This window comes from Gorilla gorilla, chromosome 1, assembly GCF_029281585.2.
Source record: "Gorilla gorilla gorilla isolate KB3781 chromosome 1, NHGRI_mGorGor1-v2.1_pri, whole genome shotgun sequence".
NCBI classification, from domain to species: domain Eukaryota; kingdom Metazoa; phylum Chordata; class Mammalia; order Primates; family Hominidae; genus Gorilla; species Gorilla gorilla.
In genome coordinates, this window is record NC_073224.2 from 233,765,293 (window position 1) to 233,785,006 (window position 19,714).

The following is a 19,714-nucleotide window of genomic DNA, read 5'->3' on the forward strand; positions in this document are numbered from 1 at the left end:
AAGCCTGCTTCCCCTTCTCCTTCTGCCATGATTGTAAGTTTCCTGAGGCCTCCCCCAGAATCCAAGCAGATGCCGGCACCATGCTTCCTGAACCGCCTGTGGAACCATGAACAAATTAAACCTCTTTTCTTTATAAATCACCCAGTCTTGGGTATTTCTTTATAGCCCTGTGAGGACAAACTAATACAACTGGTTTCTCTCTCCTGATTGGATCCAGATTGATACAAATTTGGAATTTGTGTTTGCTGTTGGCATATAAAATTGCAATTGTGTCCAGAATTACCTTGAATCTTGCAACCTAGCTTATTATTTATAATAAGTTATAAAGAAGTTTTTTTTAATTTTCTACATATACAATCATGTCATCTACAAAATCACAGTTTTATTCTTCCCTTTCTCATCCCTGTACTATTTTTCTTGCCGTACTCAACTAGGTAGGACTTCCAGTAAAATAATAAACAGAATTGGTGACAGTGAAAACAACTTCTCTTTCCCAGTCTCAAAAGAAAACTTCCGACATTTCACCAGTAAACACGGTGTTTGCTATAGGATTTTTCTGAATAATCTTTATCAAATTAAGGAAGTTAACTTTCATTCATAATGTATTAAGAGATTCCATTTTGAATGGGTATTGGATTTTACCAAAGGCAATTTTTGCACCTCTGACATTATCACATGATTTTTCTGCTCTACTCTATTAATTTAGTGATTTATACTGATCAATTTTTCAAATATTAAACCTGTCTTTATAAGTATGATATTCTGAATTTAGTCTTTCGAAATCTGTTGAGATTTACTCTATAAATCAACAATTTTGATCAATGTTCCCTATGCATATGAAAAGAATGTACAGTCTACAGTTATTGGGTGCAGTGTTGTATTTCATATTTCATTATATTCCATATTTCATTTTGAATGTATCTTATTTTCAACAGTCTTTTGTTGCTTAACAACAGGGATACATTCTGAGAAACGCATCACTAGGCTATTTCATCACTGTGCAAAGATGACAATGTACTTACACAAACGTACTTACACAAAGATGTACTTACAAAAACCTAGATAGTACAACTTTCCACATTCCTAAGCCATATGGTATATCCTATTGCCCCTGGGCTATGAATCTGCATATTATTGTACTGAATATTGCAAGCAACTGTGACACAATGATAGGTATCTGTATCTAAACACATCTAAACATAGAAACAGTAATGTGTTACACTATGACACTATGACATCCCTACGAGACAGGAATTTTCCAGTTCCATTAAAATCTTATGAGACCAGCATCATATATTTAGTCAGTCTCTTGTTGACTGAAACATCGTTATGAAGCACAGGACAGTAGTATGTCTTAAGTTACACATAAACCCACTGAGATTTCAATTAGGTCAAGTTTGTTCATTATGTTATAGAAATCTTCTATGTCCTTACTGATACTTTGTTTCTGAGTTAATAAAGACGGTATATTAAAACTTTCCACTATGAATTGCAGATTTGTCTGTTCTTTGTCATTTTTGTTAATTCTTGCTTTATGTATTTTGAGATAGTGTTTTTAGGTACATACAGATGTAGAACTGTTTTAACTTCCTGGAGAACTGAATTGAGTATTTTACCATTATGTATGTCTTTATCCCAAGCAATTATTTCTACCCTAAAGTCTACTTTGTTAATAAAGGTACACCAGTTTTCTTTTAATGTCTGAGTAATATGGCTTTTCTACCATTTTATTTTCAACTTTTCTACATCCTTGAAAGCGGTACAGAGTTGTGATCTGCTTTGATTTTTTATCCAATTTCCCAATCTTTGCTTTTTAATTAGAAATTTTGGTTCATTTTTATTTAATATAATTACTGATAGACTAAGTTTAAATCTAACAACTTACTGTTCACTTCCTATTTTTCCCACATGCTCTGTTTCTGTTTTTGGTCTTCTTGCCTTCTTTCAGATTAATCAAGTTTTACTACTACTACTGCTGTTACTATTCCATATTTCCCCTCTATTAATTTGTTAATTACATATATTTTACTACTCTTTTAATGACTATCTTAGAGATTACAACATGTGTCCTTGACTTATCAAAGTCTCAAGTAAATTAATATTTTTACCACTTCCTGGGCAATGAAAAGACCGTAAGATATTAACTTTTATTTAACACTCCCACAACTTATATGCTACTACTATATTTTTAAATTCTATGTATATTTTAAACCACAAATAATTATTTTACCCAACAGTGTTCATTTACATTTACCATCTTATTTCTCCTTTCTTTGGTCTTCACTTTTCCACGCATCTTAAAGCTGCCATCCAAGATCATTTCTCTTCTGCCAAAGACCAATCTTTCTATTATTCCCTTTAGTGCAGGTCTGGTGTAATTAACTCTGTGATACGTGATATAATAAGAAATATATATTTGGTCTTCATTTCAAGTTCCTGGCATCGAGCCCTGAAACTCTTGGAATTTCCTGAGTTACGGTAGTAAGAAGAGCAGACATACCTGAGTTTATGATGAGAGGACTCTTGGGAGAATGGCGACTGGTTACCAAAGCAACCAATCATGTGATTAGAGGATTCAGACTTTCATCCCGTCACTCTGCTCCCCACCCCACCACCTCCTGGGAAGGGAGAGAGGTTAGAGACTGAGTTCAATAACCAACGGCCAATGGCCAATGATTTGATCAATCATGCCTTCATAATAGAGCCTCCATAAAAACCCAAACAACAGAGTCCAGACAGCTTCCGGGATGGTGAACACATAGGGGAGCTGGGAGGGTGACTCACCTGGAGAGGGTGTGCAAGTTCTGAGTTCCTCCCCATACCTTGCCCTATGCATCTCTCTTTCAGCTGTTCCTGAATTGTATCCTGTATAATCAACAGGTAAACCTAGGTAAATGTTTCCCTGTTTTGTGAGCCATTCTAGCAAATCACTGAATCTGAGGAGGGGGTTATAAGAATCACTTCATAGCAGTCGGTAAGAAATATCGGAGACCTGGACTTGCAATTGGTTTCTAAGCAATCTTGTGAGGCCGAGCTCTCAACCTGTGAAGCAAGTAATTCCAGGCAGTTAGTATCCAAATTGAGTTAAATTGCAGAATACCCGGAGTCCACAGAGAACTGGAGAATTGGTTGGTATGAAAAATACCCTACACATTTGGTATGAGAAGTTTTGTGAGTGTAGAAGAAAGAGAATTGGGGTTTTGGCTTTTTCTTTTAAATCCTTCTCATTTTTGTTGATCTAAAGAAGTGATAATTTTGTCCTCACTTTTGAAGGGTATAACATTCTAGTTTGGCTGTTTACCTTCTTTTTTACATTTTTAAAACATTAGTTCATTGCCTTCTGAGAAGGATGCACTATTACATCTATTGAGAAATTAGCTGTCAATCTCATTGCTCTTTTGAATGTAGTATATAGTTTTTCTCTGGTTCCTTTTTTTTTTTTTTTTTTTTTTTCGGAGATAGAGTCTCACTCTCGCCTAGGCTGGAGTACAGTGGTGGGATCTTGGCTCACTGCAATATCTGCCTCCTGGGTTCAAGCAATTCTCGTTCCTCAGCCTCCCAAGTGGCTGGAATTACAGGCGTGCACCACCATGCCCAGCTAATTTTTGTATTTTTAGTAGAGACAGGGTTTCACCATGTCAGCCAGGCTGGTCTCAAACTCCCAGCCTCAACTGATCTGCCCACCTCAGCCTCCCAAGTGGCTGGGATTACAGGCATGAACCATCATGCCCAGCTAATTTTTATATTTTTAGTAGAGATGGGGTTTTGCCACGTTGGCTAGGCTGATCTCAAACTTCTGGCCTCAAGTGATCCATCCGCCTCAGCCTCCCAAAGAGCTGGGATCACAGGAGTGAGCCACCGCACCTGGCCTCTGGTTACTATTAAAATGTTCTCCTTATCTTAGATTTCTGGTAGTATTTTTTAAATCTGTGATGAGATGGCTTTTGTCTGTTATGAACAATTCTCAGCTATCATCACTCCAAATACTGCTTCTGCAGCACTCCTCCTTCCTTTCCTACTAGGATTTCAATTACATGTTGGTTAGCCTTTCCACAGAATCCCTAAGACTCACTCTATCATGTATGTCCAGACCATTTTTCTTTCCATATTTCATTCTGAACATTTGTTTTCTACTTATTACTAATGTACTGCTAAACCCATTAACTGTCATCTTAATTTCATTTAGTCCTTTAACTCTACAGTTTACATTTGGTTTTTCTACTGGGGAGGGGGTGGTGTGGTTCCAATTTCCCTATTCTTAATCTTATAACTCTGTAAACATACTACATACATTACCCTTTTCTAATAACTTCACTATCTGGATCCCTGTCGATCCACTTCCATAGTCTGTTGTTTCTCTTGGCGTTCAGTAACATTGTCTTAAATCCTCATCTGCCTGGTGATTTCTGAGTGCCAAACATTGTAAATAAACATAGAGCTCATCTGAGGTTCTGAGTGATGTTATCTTCTTCTATTAATGAAAGGAATTATACTTGCTTCTTTCCAGAACACCTTGATCCAGTCAGGAACTGAGAGGGTCTGGAGCTGGACTTCAATACCTGTTAGGAGCTACCATCTCTAAGATATAGGCTTTTGGGTCTCCTACTCAAAGCCTAAGAAGTTTTCCTGCTCCCTGATCTGTGCCAAACTCCAATTTTTGTCCTCCACCCTCTGAGTCTAACAAAAACTCTGTTCAGCCGTCCAGCTTCTCATCTGCCTAATTCTTCTGGAATGAGCAGATTCCTCTGGGAAAGAAATGACTGCAAATGCTGGTCTCACATCTTGGGCTTCCCTACCTCATCACCACGTCCCACCTCTTACACCCACAAATCTTCACTATTTTGTTAACTCTCCATTTCCTTCACATAAATTTTGTTTTAAATTTTGTCCATCATCTCGACTTGTTCTCAGCAGGAAATAAGGCCCAACAACTTAGTCTATCATCAACCAGAAAAATCTTCCCTACTCTCCCTTTTTCACTCTTTGTGGGTCTACCCCTTTTGTAATTCCTGTCATTTTATCAAAATTTTGGAAGGATGGAAGATAAAGACATCTTCAATGAGTCCTACTTAACCAGAAACCTTCAGTTACTCATTTTTTTGATAGATCATTTAGATATGAAGGATATTAAACCTCTGCCTGTCAAATCTATGGCAAATACTTCTCCTAGTTTGCCATTTACACTTTAATTTTATGATATTTTTAGCACACAGACATGCTGGATTTACATGAAAATTTCTTAGTCTTTTCTTTCTGTTATAATTAGAATGGGTATGGTCCTTCCTAACTTGAACACAAAGTAAGTATTGACCCACATTTTCTCCTAATATTTTTACTATTTTCAATTTCTACATTTAATTTTTAGATTTATTTTGGTAAAAGGCATGAGGTGGGGACCTAAACTAACTTTTTTTTTTTTTTCTGAGACAAAGTCTTGCTCTGTCGCCCAGGTTGGATTGCAGTGGCATGATCTCGGCTCATTGCAACCTCCACCTCCCAGGTTCAAGTGATTCTCGTGCCTCAGCCTCCCAAGTAGCTGGGATTACAGGCATGCGTCACCACATCTGGCTAATTTTTGTATTTTTAGTAGAGACGGGGTTTCGCCATGTTGGCCAGGCCAGTCTTGAACTCCTGACTTCAAGTGATCCTCTTGCCTCAGCCTCCCAAAATGCTGGGATTACAGGCATGTGCCACCACATCCGGCCTAACCTAATATTTTTTAAGTGGTAAGCCAATTGTCCCAAATATCCATTTAAACAAACAGCCCTCCATTTCCTCCTCAAAACTGTACCTTTATCATATACTAAATATATATATATATAATTTTTTTTTTCCTTAACACTTCTATAATTTTACTCTGCAGCTTGGCACTGCTGATCCCTATTGCTCAGTCTCCTTGCTACTATGTCCTGCCTTGGTTTCTGTAACTCTCCCAGCTCCCCTCATCTTCAACTATTCCTTCTTAGTCTCCTTTGTAGGCTCAATTTCCTTTCTATGTCCCCTCTCTCATTTCATCCTCTCTCATTTTCCAGCCTCCTTTAGTTCATTTCTGGAAGCTCTTTCTTCTCTCATTCTCCTACTCTCCAAGGAAAATTTTATCCGTACTCTCAGCTTCTTTGAGCTCTCTCTAGGTCCCAAATCTACATCCAACTGCTTTCTAGGATCTCTAGATGTTCCCCAGGTGCTCCAAGCTCAACCATACAAATGAAAATACAGTATGGCCTGAAACCTGCTCTTCTTTATGCATTTCATTATCTACAGTACCACCATCACTCAAACCAGAATCTCAGGAATTTCTCCTCTCCTTCACCGTGAAAGGATCCAGAATAAGCCACTATAGCATAAAAATTATTTTGAGCTGAAGGCATTTGAGTTCCTGAAACCCCTTATCTGCCTAAAAGCAGAGCCTCCCAAAAGAACTCAAAGAAGTCAATTGTCATAAACCCTTTCCCACAGGGGCAACTCTAATCATCTGAGATGAGAAGACAACCAAACAGACAATGTCACGAAAATATACAGCTTCCATTTATTCTCCTAAGGGCCCATTTATCTTTCCAAATAGTTCTTTGTTTTCCCGGAACTACCCTTTCTCCCTCTCCTCTTCATCTATTAAGATGGTGCATAAACCCCAAATTCTAACAACTCTTTTCGGTCACATTTATTTGTGAACTCCCCTAAGTATTTACAAGATTAAAATCTACCTTTTCTCTTGCTAATCTATCATTTGTCAGTTTAATTCAAAGGCCCCCAAGTACTGAACCTAACAGAGTAGAGAAAAAGTGTGACAGGATCACGTCTTAGAGGTCACATAAACGCTACTAACTCTACCTCCCAAGTCAGATCCTTCGCTACTGCCAATGTCTAAAAACAGGTCTTAGTTACTACCTCTGGGATGGATTCCTCACCAGACTCCCAGCGTTCTTCCAAACCATTCTCTACATGGTCCACAGGGTAACTGCATAAAATAAAAATCTGCTCATTTTCCTCTTCTGATTAAACTGTGCTAAAAGGCCAGGTGCAGTAGCTTATGCCTGTAATCCCAACACTTTGGGAGGACGAAATGGGAGGATCACTTGAGACTAGGAGTTCAAGGCCGGGGAAACGTAGGGAGACTCTGTCTTTACCAAATAAAAATAAAACTATTAGCCAGATATGGTGGTGCACCCCTGTGGTCTCAGCCACTCTGGAGGCTGAGGTATGAGAGGATTGTTTGAGGCCAAGGAGTTGAAGTCTATGGTGAGCTATGATCAAGCTGGGAGACAGAGTGAGACCTTCAAAGAAAACAACAACAAAAAATCTGTTAAAATGTAACCCCAGGCTGGTGTGGTGGCTCATGCCTGTAATCCTGGCACACTGGTGAGGTGGGTGGATCACCTGTGGTCAAGAGTTTGAGACCAGCCTGGTCACTATGGTGAAACTCTTTTTCTACTAGAAATAAAAATCTTAGGCCAGGCGCGGCGGCTCATACCTGTAATCCCAGCACTTTGGGAGGCCGAGGCAGGCAGATCACGAGGTCAGGAGTTCAAGACCAGCCTGACCAACATGCTGAAACCCCGTCTCTACTAAAAATACAAAAAAAAAAAAAAAAAATTAGCTGGGCGCCACATGCGTGCCTGTAATCCCAGCTACTCAGGAGGCTGAGACAGAAGAATCACTTGAACCCGGGAGACGGAGGTTGCAGTGAACAGAGATCCCGCCACTGTACTCCAGCCTGGATGACAGAGGGGGACTCCATCTCAAAAAAAAAAAAAAAAAAATTAGCTGGAGGTGGCAGTGCATGCCTGTAATCCCAGCTACTAGGGAGGCTGAGGCAGGAAGAATTGCTTGAACCCAGGAGGCAGAGGTTGCAGTCAGCCGAAATCACACCACTGCACTCCAGCCTGGGTGACAGGGTAAGACTCTGTCTCAAAAAAAAAAAAAAAAAAAAAAAAAAATTTAAACGCAACGTGGCATACATAGCCTTCTATGATCTAGCCACTACTCTCTAACCTTAACTCATCCATCTCTCTCCTTAAACCCTAAACTAGCCATAGCGAATTATCCAAGCAACTCAAACTACTTCCTTCTTCCATTCCTTTGCACAGGAAAGGAAGTATTAATAGTTTGACTAAACGTAGTACCTTCAGCCCAGAAGGTTTTCTTGCTGATTCTCTTTGTCTGCCTAGCAAACTTTCTAATCATCTTCAAAATACAGCTTTAGTGTCATTTTTTTAAAAAAAATCCATCCTTCACTTGAGGCCAGGAGTTCGAGACATGCCTGGCCAACACAGCAAAACCCCATCTCTACTAAAAAGTAGAAAAATAAGCCAGGCGTAGTGGTACAAGCCTATAATCCCAGCTACTCGGTAGGCTGAGGCAAAAGAACAGCTTGAACTCAGGAGGCAGAGGTTGCAGTGAGCCAAGATGGCGCCACTGCACTCCAGCCTGGGAGACAGAGCAAGATTCCGTCTCCAAAAAAAAAAAAAAATCCATCCTTCATGTGCTCAAGCAGACCACCACTGCTCCTTTTTGCCACAGATACATCTTATACACACATACTTTATAATTCTATTACACCTTTTATACCATATTGCAATCATTTTTTATGTCTGTCTTCCCTCCAAGACTATGGCTGCCTTTTATTTACTTCCAATTAGCCAGACTTACATACTGACCAAGAGTGTCTCCTTGACCAAACTCTAGCCAAGCTCCTCTGAATCCTCTTCCCAACTAGGTCTTCAGTGTCAACCTTCAGTATCCATCCTTGTCTGTCTAGCCTAGTTTTAGCAAGAATTCTGTCAATATGGTTTAGTAATACTAATGATTCTTTATTATTATAAATTTAATCCATGTAGAAATAACCTGTGTTTTGGGACTCCTTTTAGTTAAAAAGTTGACAAAAAGCTAGAAGTCTTCATAACTACAGCTAAAAATGTTTCTAGTTTTTGCATATAAATGATACAAGCTACTCTGTTTTTGAACTTTTTAAAAAACCTTCATATCCATTTCCTTACTATGGTACAACTACAGCCCCAGGCAGGAAAGCTGCATATCTTTATTTGGGCAATTGTCTCCTTATAAAGAGAATAAAAAGAGCCATAACAAACATTCAAATGAAAAGTGGCTCCACGTAAATGGAGAGTAGATAAGGGCATTTTCCAATAGTTTGAGATGATGAGAATATCTCAGATTATCAAAACAGATTTGATATGAAAGTTTTAATGAATCTGTAAAACCTACTTTTAAGTATAAGCAAAGAAATCCTAGTTCAGATTTTAAAACCAAATATACATGGTGAAAAGTGAGAAAATGTATCTTATATGGTTTGGCTGTGTCCCCACCCAAATTTCACCTTGAACTGTAATAATTCCCATGTGTCAAGGGCGGGGCCAGGTGGAGATAATTGAATCATGGGGACTGTTTCCCCCATATTGTTCTCATGGTAGTGAATGAGTCTCAAGAGATCTGATGGTTTTACAAACGGGAGTTCCCCTGCACATTCTCTCGTCTGCCATGTATGACGTGGCTTTGCTTCTCCTTTGCCTTCTGCCATGATTGTGAGGCCTCCCCAGCCATGTGGAATTGTGAGTCCATTAAACCTCTTTCCTTTATAAATTATCCAGTCTCACGTATGTCTTTACTAGCAGCATGAGAACGGACTAATACAATATCCCATTAACCTATTTTCAAAACTTATTCCCAGACCTGTCAGGAGACCTTGAGGTCTGTCATTAACAAACAGATCATAGTTACTACCCTCTAGCTTTCCAAAGAATAGCAGTGTAGAATAACATAGATACAACCTGCTAAGAAGCAGTTACTAAACTGAAACTTCCATATCTCCAAGAAGCAGCACTTAAATCATCCATGGTAACATTGTTTCTTTAAAGTTTTCAACATGTGGCAGTTTTGTTTAAGTAAATAACAGCTTTATTGAGATATAATTCACAAATCATAAAGTCCACCCACTTAAAGTATATTTTTTAATATATGCACAGAGTTGTGCAACCATCACTATTGCAGCTTTTAACTCAATTTGGTTAGGCTAGAATTTTCTCAGGATTCCCTTCCCTGAATCTGGACAAGATTTAAAAAGCAAAAAGTAAAACCACCATTACTTCCCGAGGGCCGAGGTAGTTAGAGGTGGTAGCAGATATAAACGGAGATGCCAGAGGGTTCCAGCTTGTCCACGTGCTGCTTCTGTCACTAGCTTTTTCCCCCAACTGCCGGCCTTGTCAGCGAACGGAAGCCCCTGGACCATCAGCTGCTGGGCAGCAGACCTAGAGAAGTGATTGCTACACAGAGGTAATAGCTTTTCATAGACTTTTTCATCAGCTTTCCTTTGTGGTCCCGTTCTAGCAGCTGTTCATGCCTGGCTTCTCAGAGCCTCCCACAAGTTCTAACTCAGCCACCCGTACAGGTGCTTCAGGAGAGGTGCTTTCGTGGCTCTTCTCTGGTCCTCTAATTCCTCCTTCCAGACTGTCATTTTTCCAGCTTTTCCCCACAGTTGTAAAATATCTTATTGCTATAAAAAATAAATCCCTTATTACATAATACAGTGGTTCTGCTTCCCTGACTGAATCCTGACTGATACCCACGAGTTACTTATGTGTCCTTAAACAATAGCTTAGCATTGACTCTTTGAACTTTAGAAAACTAGAATCTGATCGTATGCATTCTGTGAGAATCTTCTATGGTGCCGCATGTAGCTGTATTTTGCTCATTTCTCACTGCTGTTCAATAATCTACTTTACACCATATACCATTTCAGTAAACTTTTTTTTTTTTTTTTTTTTGGACACAGGGTCTCTCTCACTCTGTCACCCAAGCTGGAGTGCAGTGGCACAATCTCAGCTCACCACAACCTCCACCTCCCAGGCCCAAGCAATTCTCCCACCTCAGGCTCCCAAGTAGCTGGAACTACAGGCACGCACCTCTATGCTGGGCTAATTTTTGCATTTTTTTTTTGTAATGCAATGGTTTTGTCATGTTGCCCAGGCTGGTCTTGAACTCCTGGGCTCCAGCATCTGCCTGCCTCAGCCTCCCAAAGTGCTGGGATTACTGGCACCAGCCACTGTGCCCAGCCCCATTTCAGTGAATTTTTTATTAAAATATTATATACAAACAGGAAACAGCACAAATTGTAAGTATATTTGTGTGTATGTGTGCATGTGTATCACACCTGTCATCAAGAAAGAACATTACCAACACCCCAGAAGCCCTGCTAATATATCCTCCCTACTCTCCAAAGGTAACTACATCTCCTGACTTGCAACACCATAAATTAACTTTGCCTTTGTTTTGAACCTGTATACAGAATCAAACAATATATATTCTGAGTGTCTGGTTTCTTTCTCTCAACATTATGTTTGTGAGAGTTACTCACTTCTTGAATATTCATCAATTCATTAGTTTTCACAGCTGTACAGTCTGTCAAGAATATACATAAGGAGTAGAACTGCTGGGCTTTATGGTGTGCAAATCTTCCACTCTCATAGATAATTCTAGTTTCCCAAAGTGGTTAAACTAATGTAGATTCCCATCAGCAGTACATGAAAGCTCCCCCTGCTCTGTTTCTTGCTGACACCTGATGGTGTCTTTTTTAATTTGGCCATGCAGATTTATAAGGGCATCTAAATTATACTGAAGCTGTTGTGGGAGTATGTCAATGTCATAGAGAATTATAAAAAAGTTTGGGGCCGGGCGCAGTGGCTCATGCCTATAATCCCAGCACTTTGGGAAGCTGAGGCAGGTGGATCACCTGAGATCAGGACTTTGAGATCAGCCTGGCCAATATGGTGAAACCCTGCCTCTACTAAAAATACTAAAATTAGCAGGGCATGGTGGTGCGTGCCTGTAATCCCAACTACCTGGGAGACTGAGGCGGAAGAACTGCACAATGAGGATGGTTAAGTTACTCTCATACTAATAAAACTATCCTCAAGGAAAAAATTATAAGAGACCATTAACAGCCAATCTCTATTCTGAGAACTCCCTATATCAGGTTTGAGCTAACCTCTTGATCACTTTTCTGGATCTTTCCCTGACCAAACCAAAAACACAAAGTTTTCTAACTGAAATTCCTCAGAAACTGATCACCTTGTAAAATACTGTGTCTTTCCAAACTGGATGACCACTTATCAGGAATGCTCATCTCACAGTGTTCCAAGACCGGGTAGGGAATGGAATGGACATCTAAGAACCTTAACCTGTAGAAAGAACAGCAGCTAAAAGATGGAGACAGACTATGGGAGGAAAATAGGAAAAAATAATTCCCACATGTTACAAATAGCTGCTTCATCATATTAGGCTATTCAGAAAGGAAAAAAGTGTAAAGAAGGCAACATGAAAAACAGAAATGAACAAACTGTGCCCTACCAGTACCAAGCTTTGAGTACCTTATACTGCTTAGGAGTTTTAATCCAAATTCAGACACGTCAGTTGATTCAAATGATCTACATTTTAATAATATAACTGTACATTTAATAATGACCACTCGCCTATTACAAATGTTCCCCTCAAGATTTCCTTTTGCTTCCTTCTTTTTTTGAGAAGGAGACTTGCTCTTGTCACCCAGGCTGGAGGGCAATGGCACGACCTCAGCTCACTGCAACCTCCACCTCCCGGGTTCAAGCAATTCTCCCGCCTTGGCCTCCCGAGTAGCTGGGATTACAGGCATGCACCACCATGCCCAGCTAATTTTCTTGTATTTTTAATAGAGACGTGGTTTCACCATGTTGGCCAGGCTGGTCTCAAAGTCCTGACCTCAGGTGATCCACCTGCCTCAGCCTCCCAAAGTGCTGGGATTTACAGGTATGAGCCGCCACACCTGGCCCTTTTGCTTACTTTTAACCATAATTTGTTTAATCACAGTGAAGACTTCTTTTGAAAGCAGTCAACAGTAGATTTAAGGCTGTAGTTCTTAGCCCTGGCTGCACTTCAGAATCTCCTAGGGAGCTTTTTAAAATCCTCAGTTTGGGCCCTATCCCTGAGACTCCAGTTGAATTAGTTTGTGGTAGGGCCCAGGCCGTGATATGTTTACAAATCTGTCCCGGTGAGTCTAACATGCAGCAGGGCTGCGAACCACCCATATGAAGAAGGAGCACTGACTGGACTAGGAGCAGGAGGAGGCCTGGCTCTTCTGAGCCTCACGGCGAGGGCGTTTTTACACTCACTATGACGCCCACCTGTTCCTAAACACGCTTTAAGGCCAGCACCTCTCCCACTTGAGAGCCACTGGGTCCAGGAATGAATGGGTCTGCACTAACTTGGTCTTCCACCTCTGTGGGCGTGTTGTGGAGTGAATAAATGTTATTAAAAGGTAACAAAGTAAACAAAGAAATGGAGGCAGGCCTACAATTTAGCGGGTGAGGAGAGAAGAGCAGAAGTGTAAGGGAAGTGGTTGGGGGGCAGGAGAGGAAAGGAGATGTCCCTCCACCATGGCGCTGAGTCTGGGCAAGATCATGGCTGATCCAGGCTCCCCAGGAAGAAAGGGCAGAGGTTCTACACTGACTTCAAAGATTTGGCCACCACCCATGGAATGACAGCATCTGAGGTGGGCTTGCAGGCCCTGTAGTGGCTGCTGACAAGGATCCTGTCCACTGACCCAGGCGCAAGCAACAGGAGTCATCAGTACCTTCTGCTGTTCTATTAAAAATAATCCTGTGAATTCCACTTTCATATGTCCCCATCCCTATAAACCATTTCTTGGTTTCACTCCAGGTTCTTCACCCAGTTAATCTCTTCCAGTAGACACTACACTAATGCCCCTTCCTTCCAGCAGTCGTCCCTGAACCTCTGTTCCACATTCCGTCTCCCATTTCATCCTCTCAGAGCTGTCCTCTGTGCTTTTCCTTTGTAATTCTTGCCACTATTTACTTTCCTTCACAGCAAAACTGCCACCAAGAACCATTAAGATGTGTAGCGTCCACGTCCTCACCTCTCTGGCTCTTCAACTCACTCCCATTGGGCCACCGCACCAACACTCCACTGGAACCACCCATTGAGGTTACTAATCAGTTGACCAAATCCAACAATGACTTCTCCGTCCTCATATTACCCAACTTCCCAGTAACCTTTGTGATACCCTCTGTGAAAGGAAGAACAGGAACCCCAAAGATATACACACCCTAATCCTCAGAACCTGTAAATAAATAACATTACAAGGCAAAGGGGAATTAAGGCTGAAGACAGAATTTAGGTTGTTAATCAGCTGACCTTAAAATAGGAAAATTATCCTGGATTATCCAGGTGGACTCGGCGTAATTAAAAGGGTCCTTAAAAGTGGAAGAAAGAGGCAGAAGAGGTCAGAGTGAGTGAATGAGAAGAGAGCAGGGTCACAAAGACTCTACGTCGCTGGCATCAAGGATGGAGGAGGGAGCCACAAGCCAAGGAACATTAAGCAGACTCTAGAAGGTGGAACAGACAAGGAAACAGATTCCTCTCTAGGGCCTCCATAAAGAACATGGCCCTGCTGGCACCCTGATGGCAACCCAGTGAGACCCATGTCAGATGACTGACCTACAGAACAGTTAAGAAATCTGTGTTGTTTTAAGCCACTAAATTTGTGATAACTGGTTACAGTAGCAAACATAAAAGTGACGCACCCTCCTTGAAACATGTCCTTCTCCTGGCTTCCACTTCACACCTGCCTGCCTCAGCACTGCCTCCCTGGCTCCCCTGCAGCCTCCTGTGCTGGCTCCTCCTGCACTGCTCGGGGCTTAGTCTCCCTTTCTCCATCTATCTTCTGCATCCCAGGTGATCTCACCTAGTCTATGGCTTTAAATGTCACCTGCGCATTGACGGCTCTCCAATTTTTATCTCCAGACAGGACCTCTCCCCAGACTTCTGGAAGTCGCCTATTCAACATCATCACTCTGGTGTCTAACAGATATCTCACAACCAGGACATCCCACAAGAACACTCTGAATCTCCACTTCCTTGTCTCACTGACGAGCCCCAGCACCAACGCAGTAGCTGAGGCCACAAAATTTCTCCTTTCCTTTACCCCCTACATCCAATCCCATGAACTGACAGCTCCACCTCTGAAATACATCCACTTCTCACTCCCTCCACACCCACCGTCATTTCTTACCAAGATCACCAGTTATTGCAACAGACTCTTAACTGGTCTCTCTGCTTCCCCTGACTGCCACACAGTAGCCAAGAAAGCCTTTGAACATAAAACTTCATATTATGTTGCTCACTTCCTAATAGCTCATCCTCCAATAACTTCATGTTACCCTTAAAACAAAATCTCAACTCTTTTTTTTTTGAGACGGTGTTCCACTCTTGTTGCCCAGGCTGGAGTGCAATGGCACGATCTCGACTCACTGCAACCTCTGCCTCCCAGGTTCAAGCAATTCTCCTGCCTCAGCCTCCGAGTAGCTGGGATTACAGGCATGTGCCACCACGCCCGGCTAATTTTGTATTTTTAGTAGAGATAGGGTTTCATCATGTTGGTCAGGCTGGTCTTGAACTCCTGACCTCAGGTGATCTGCCCACCTCGGCCTCCCAGAGTACTGGGATTACAGGCGTGAGCCACTGTGCCCGACCCAAAATCTCAACTCTTTATGCCTACTTGGCACAACAAGATCTAGCCCTTACCTACCTCACCCAGCTCATCTGCCAGATCCCCACACTGCTCCAATCAACAACTTTTTTTTTTCACATTTCCTCAAAGCAAGCACATTCCTGCCTCAGGGCCTTTGCACAGGCTATTACCTTTGCCTAGAATATTCCTCCCCCAGATACTCAAGTAGCTGGCTTTCCTTTATCATTCAGTTCTCAGCTCAAATATAACTTCCTAAGAAAGGCCTTTCCTACGAAATCTACTAATGTGCTCACACCTCAGTACCCTGCTCTACTTTGTTCTTAGCACACTCTGAAATTCTCACCTACTTGTTTGCTTTTGTATTGTTTTCCCTCTAAACAATAAGCTCCATGAGAATTGGAACCTCATCTTACACCCTCAGCAACTCCAACTAGTGCCTGGCACATAGTAGGCCCTCAAAAATATTGCTGAATGCATAAATGATGGCATTAAATTAAATGGAATGTTTGGGGGTTTTTTTGGTTTTTGTTTTTTGTTTTTTGTTTTTCTGAGAGAGTCTCGCTCTGTCACCCAGGCTGGAGTGCAGTGGCACGATCTCGACTCACTGCAACCTCTGCCTCCCGGGTTCAAGTGATTCTCCTGCCTCAGCCTCCTGAGTAGCTGGGATTACAGGCACATGCCACCACGCCCAGCTAATTTATTGTATTTTTAGTAGGAACAGGGTTTCACCATGTTAGCCAGGATGGTATCGATCTCCTGACCTTGTGATCCGCCCGCCTCAGCCTCCCAAAGTGCTGGGATTACAGGTGTGAGCCACCGTACCCAGCCAAAATTAAATGCAACATTAATAAACAGTCGATAAACATAATGTTGGCTGAGCACGGTGGCTCACACCTGTAATCCCAGCACTTCGGGAGGCTGAGGCAAGACGATCATTTGAGGCCAGGAATTCAAGACCAGCCTGGGCAAGACAGCAAGATCCTATCTCCACAAAACATAAAAAACGTTGCCAGGCATGGTGTCCCATGCCTGTAGTCCTAACCATTCAGGAGGCTGAGGCAGGAGGATCTCTTGGGTCCAGGAATTTGAAGCTGCAGTGAGCTATAATCGCACCATTGCACTCCAGCCTGGGTGACAGAGAGAGAATCTGTCTCAGTCAATCAAGAAACAAACAAACATGATGCTGTGGATCACTGTCAAAAAATGCCTAACAGATACATAACATATTAAGAGAAAAGCCAGGTTATAGAACTACATGTACAGTAAACCTATTCTGGGTTAATAAATATAGAAAAAATGCCCACACCGGCACAGAGAAATATCTGTAGATACATATATCAGAAAGAAATCTGAAAGAAAAAAATCTGAAGATACATAATTAGAAATTGTTCACTTCAGATGGTAGAGTTCAGAGTGGTTTGGCCATCTCTCTATTGGTGATGTGCTGTATAAATTGCCTTTCCTGGGCTTCATGCTTCTACCTGGAAAGAGCTCCTTCACAGGGGACATGCTGGCTTCCTGCCTCACCCTCACTCGCCCCTTAGACAGGAGTGACTTCCCTGACTGATGAGTCTGAGATTAACAACCAAGCATGTCTGCCGCAGTTCTTCCTTCCGTGGTTGTGGGAATCCATTTGCACACAGGGAGCGCACATTTTGCTCCTCTCCTCTGCATCACAAGCTTTTCTGGGGTACCTCCCATGGATCTGCTTGGTGCTATCAGTGACTATCACCAAGCCAGACTGTTTAATTCAGAAACAGAGTATTAGCAGCCCACTTGAGCACTAGACTAAATGATATTTGTTGATAGAACTCTTTACTCATTCATTCAATGAACGGTCCCTGGACACTCCAGGGACTATTGTATATACTTAGAACAGTGCCTGCCATACATACATGTATGTCATGTCCACCTGGCATAAGATCCCTGTCCACCTGGAACTTAAGAGTCTAGCAGTGGCAGCCAGACAATACACAGTGAAAAGATGTAATTTACACAGTATATTAGATGATGACAAATGCTAATTCCAAAACACTTATGCCTCACTACCCCCATTTATGAAATAAAAAATACATAATCACCACACAGCAGGTTCTCTGAATTGCTTGAGGAATAGATTGTTGAAAATTGCTTAAATACAAAAAAATTTGATTAATAATAATTAAAGCATTTAACAAAAATGCTTCTTAAATAAAACAGAGTTAAGTCTAAATTTTGCTCAACAGTACAAAAATAAAATAAAATTTTAACTAGCACATTAACAACTGTCTTCTGACACCAGGAATGCGGATCTGTTGCTACACAGCTGAAAGATGTGTCAGGAAAAACGGGAAATGACTATACTCAGACGTTAATTTTATACATTCTGCTTAATTTCAAGCTATTTTAATGTACCCTTTCTCAGAAATGGGAAGCAGATGGCATTTTCCCATTCTTTTAACTTTCTTAACTTTTAAAGAAGTAAATATATGCAAGTGTTTTCCCCTTGTCTCTCTGAAAAAGTGTCCCTTTGCAGCACCTCCTAAAAAAGATCCCCATCTTCCCAGGGGGAGCCTCCCCTTGGCCAGCCTCTCTGGACAGCCTCCACTCCCCAACACAAAGCACTAAGAGGGTGGGAACCTCGGCGCCTTGTCCTTGACCTTCTGACTCTTCCTACAGCGCTACACACAGCGATCTTAAAAGGGAACTCCTGCCAGGAACGGTGGCTCACACCTGTAATCCCAGCACTTTGGGAGGCCGAGGCGAGTGGATCACGAGGTCAGGAGATCGAGCCCATCCTGGCTAACACAGTGAAACCCCATCTCTACTAAAAAAATACAAAAAAATTAGCCGGGTATGGTGGCGGGTGCCTGTAGTCCCAGCTGCTTGGGAGGCTGAGGCAGGAGAATGGCATGAACCCGGGAGGCGGAGATTGCAGTGAGCCGAGATTGCGCCACTGCACTCCAGCCTATGCAACAGAGACTCCATCTCAAAAAAAAAAAAAAGAAAAAAAAGAGAACTCCTTCAGGGTATGAGCTACACACAGAATTTCGGAATGTTGTTCTCTTTCCTCAAGAGGCTTGGCCTGGGACCAGCATTACCTGTCTCAGCCCCTCTGAACAGCTGTTTCTCTTCTGACTATAGACTAGAGGTGGCCGCCTTTTCTAGCCTAGGTCAAATGACTTTTCTGCTTCCTTGTTTCTTGCACATGAGAGCCTTTATTTCCCCCATGAACTCCTTTGGAGTCACAATAAAATGAACTCAGGGCCAAACGAAGCTTGCCTCAGAATCCACCTCGGTGCTACCGCAGACGCCCCACCTGGATGAGTGCACATGCATGCACATACGTGCACATGCACACACACATACACACACATACACACACATGTGGACCCTGCTTCACCTTGTCCAATTCCCCAGAGCTGAAGGGCCTCCCAGTTTCTTTTCTCCCCAAATGTAAATTCCAGGTTCTCGCCATTTTACAATTTTTTCAAGTCTACCCCCTTCGCCAGACCAGTGAACATTACCACAGAAGCTTGTAAGAAGACCTCATGAAAGCCACATAGCCTGCCTTCCTTACAGAGAATATTCTTCCTTACAGAGAAAACACTCTCCCAAACACACATTTCTATTTCATCGCATTCACCCCAACCCATCTGTGGTTTCTCATCCATCTAGAAAGGATTTCTTTTTGTTGTTTCTTCACTTGCTTTTCCAGCTTTCTAAAAGCACTAATACTGTAAAACTTAGGTTATTTTTTAGGAGCTTCTTTTAAAACCTTCAAAATAACTTCATAATTACCAAGATAACAGAATTTATCATCAGAAACCTGGGGTAGGCAGTATTTGAAAAGACTTGAAGGTGGGTAGGCAGGTAGCTGGGTAGGCAGGTAGACAGGTAGACAGGCAGGTAGGCAGGCAGACTGTGACACTCAGCTTTAAGGTTCTGCTGTTTTCAGCTACTTGAGCCAAATGGATATGAAGAAGGAGTGGGGAGACTATTGTTCATGCTACCTTTTCAAAAAACATTGAAAAATTAGAATATGCTTCTATATGCCCTCTCCACTGCCACCCAAACTTTAAAAGAGCTTCCTATATGTCAAGACATGAACAGATACTTCAGATAAATGCCAAAAATAAAACCTATGCATTCCACAACTTTTAGGTGCCTACTAGCTAAAGACATGAGAAAAAAGCTCTAGAA

The 19,714-nt window shown here is 41.8% G+C and overlaps 1 protein-coding gene and 1 pseudogene across 17 annotated transcripts in view; one reads left to right on the forward strand and one right to left on the reverse strand.

Annotated features, from left to right (window-relative positions):
* Window positions 1–19,714, reverse strand: part of CAMTA1 (calmodulin binding transcription activator 1) — a 986,830-nt gene that overhangs the window by 916,888 nt on the left and 50,228 nt on the right. The window lies entirely within an intron of this gene.
* LOC115933973 (large ribosomal subunit protein eL37-like) overlaps window positions 1–19,714 on the forward strand; it is a 28,470-nt pseudogene that overhangs the window by 7,327 nt on the left and 1,429 nt on the right.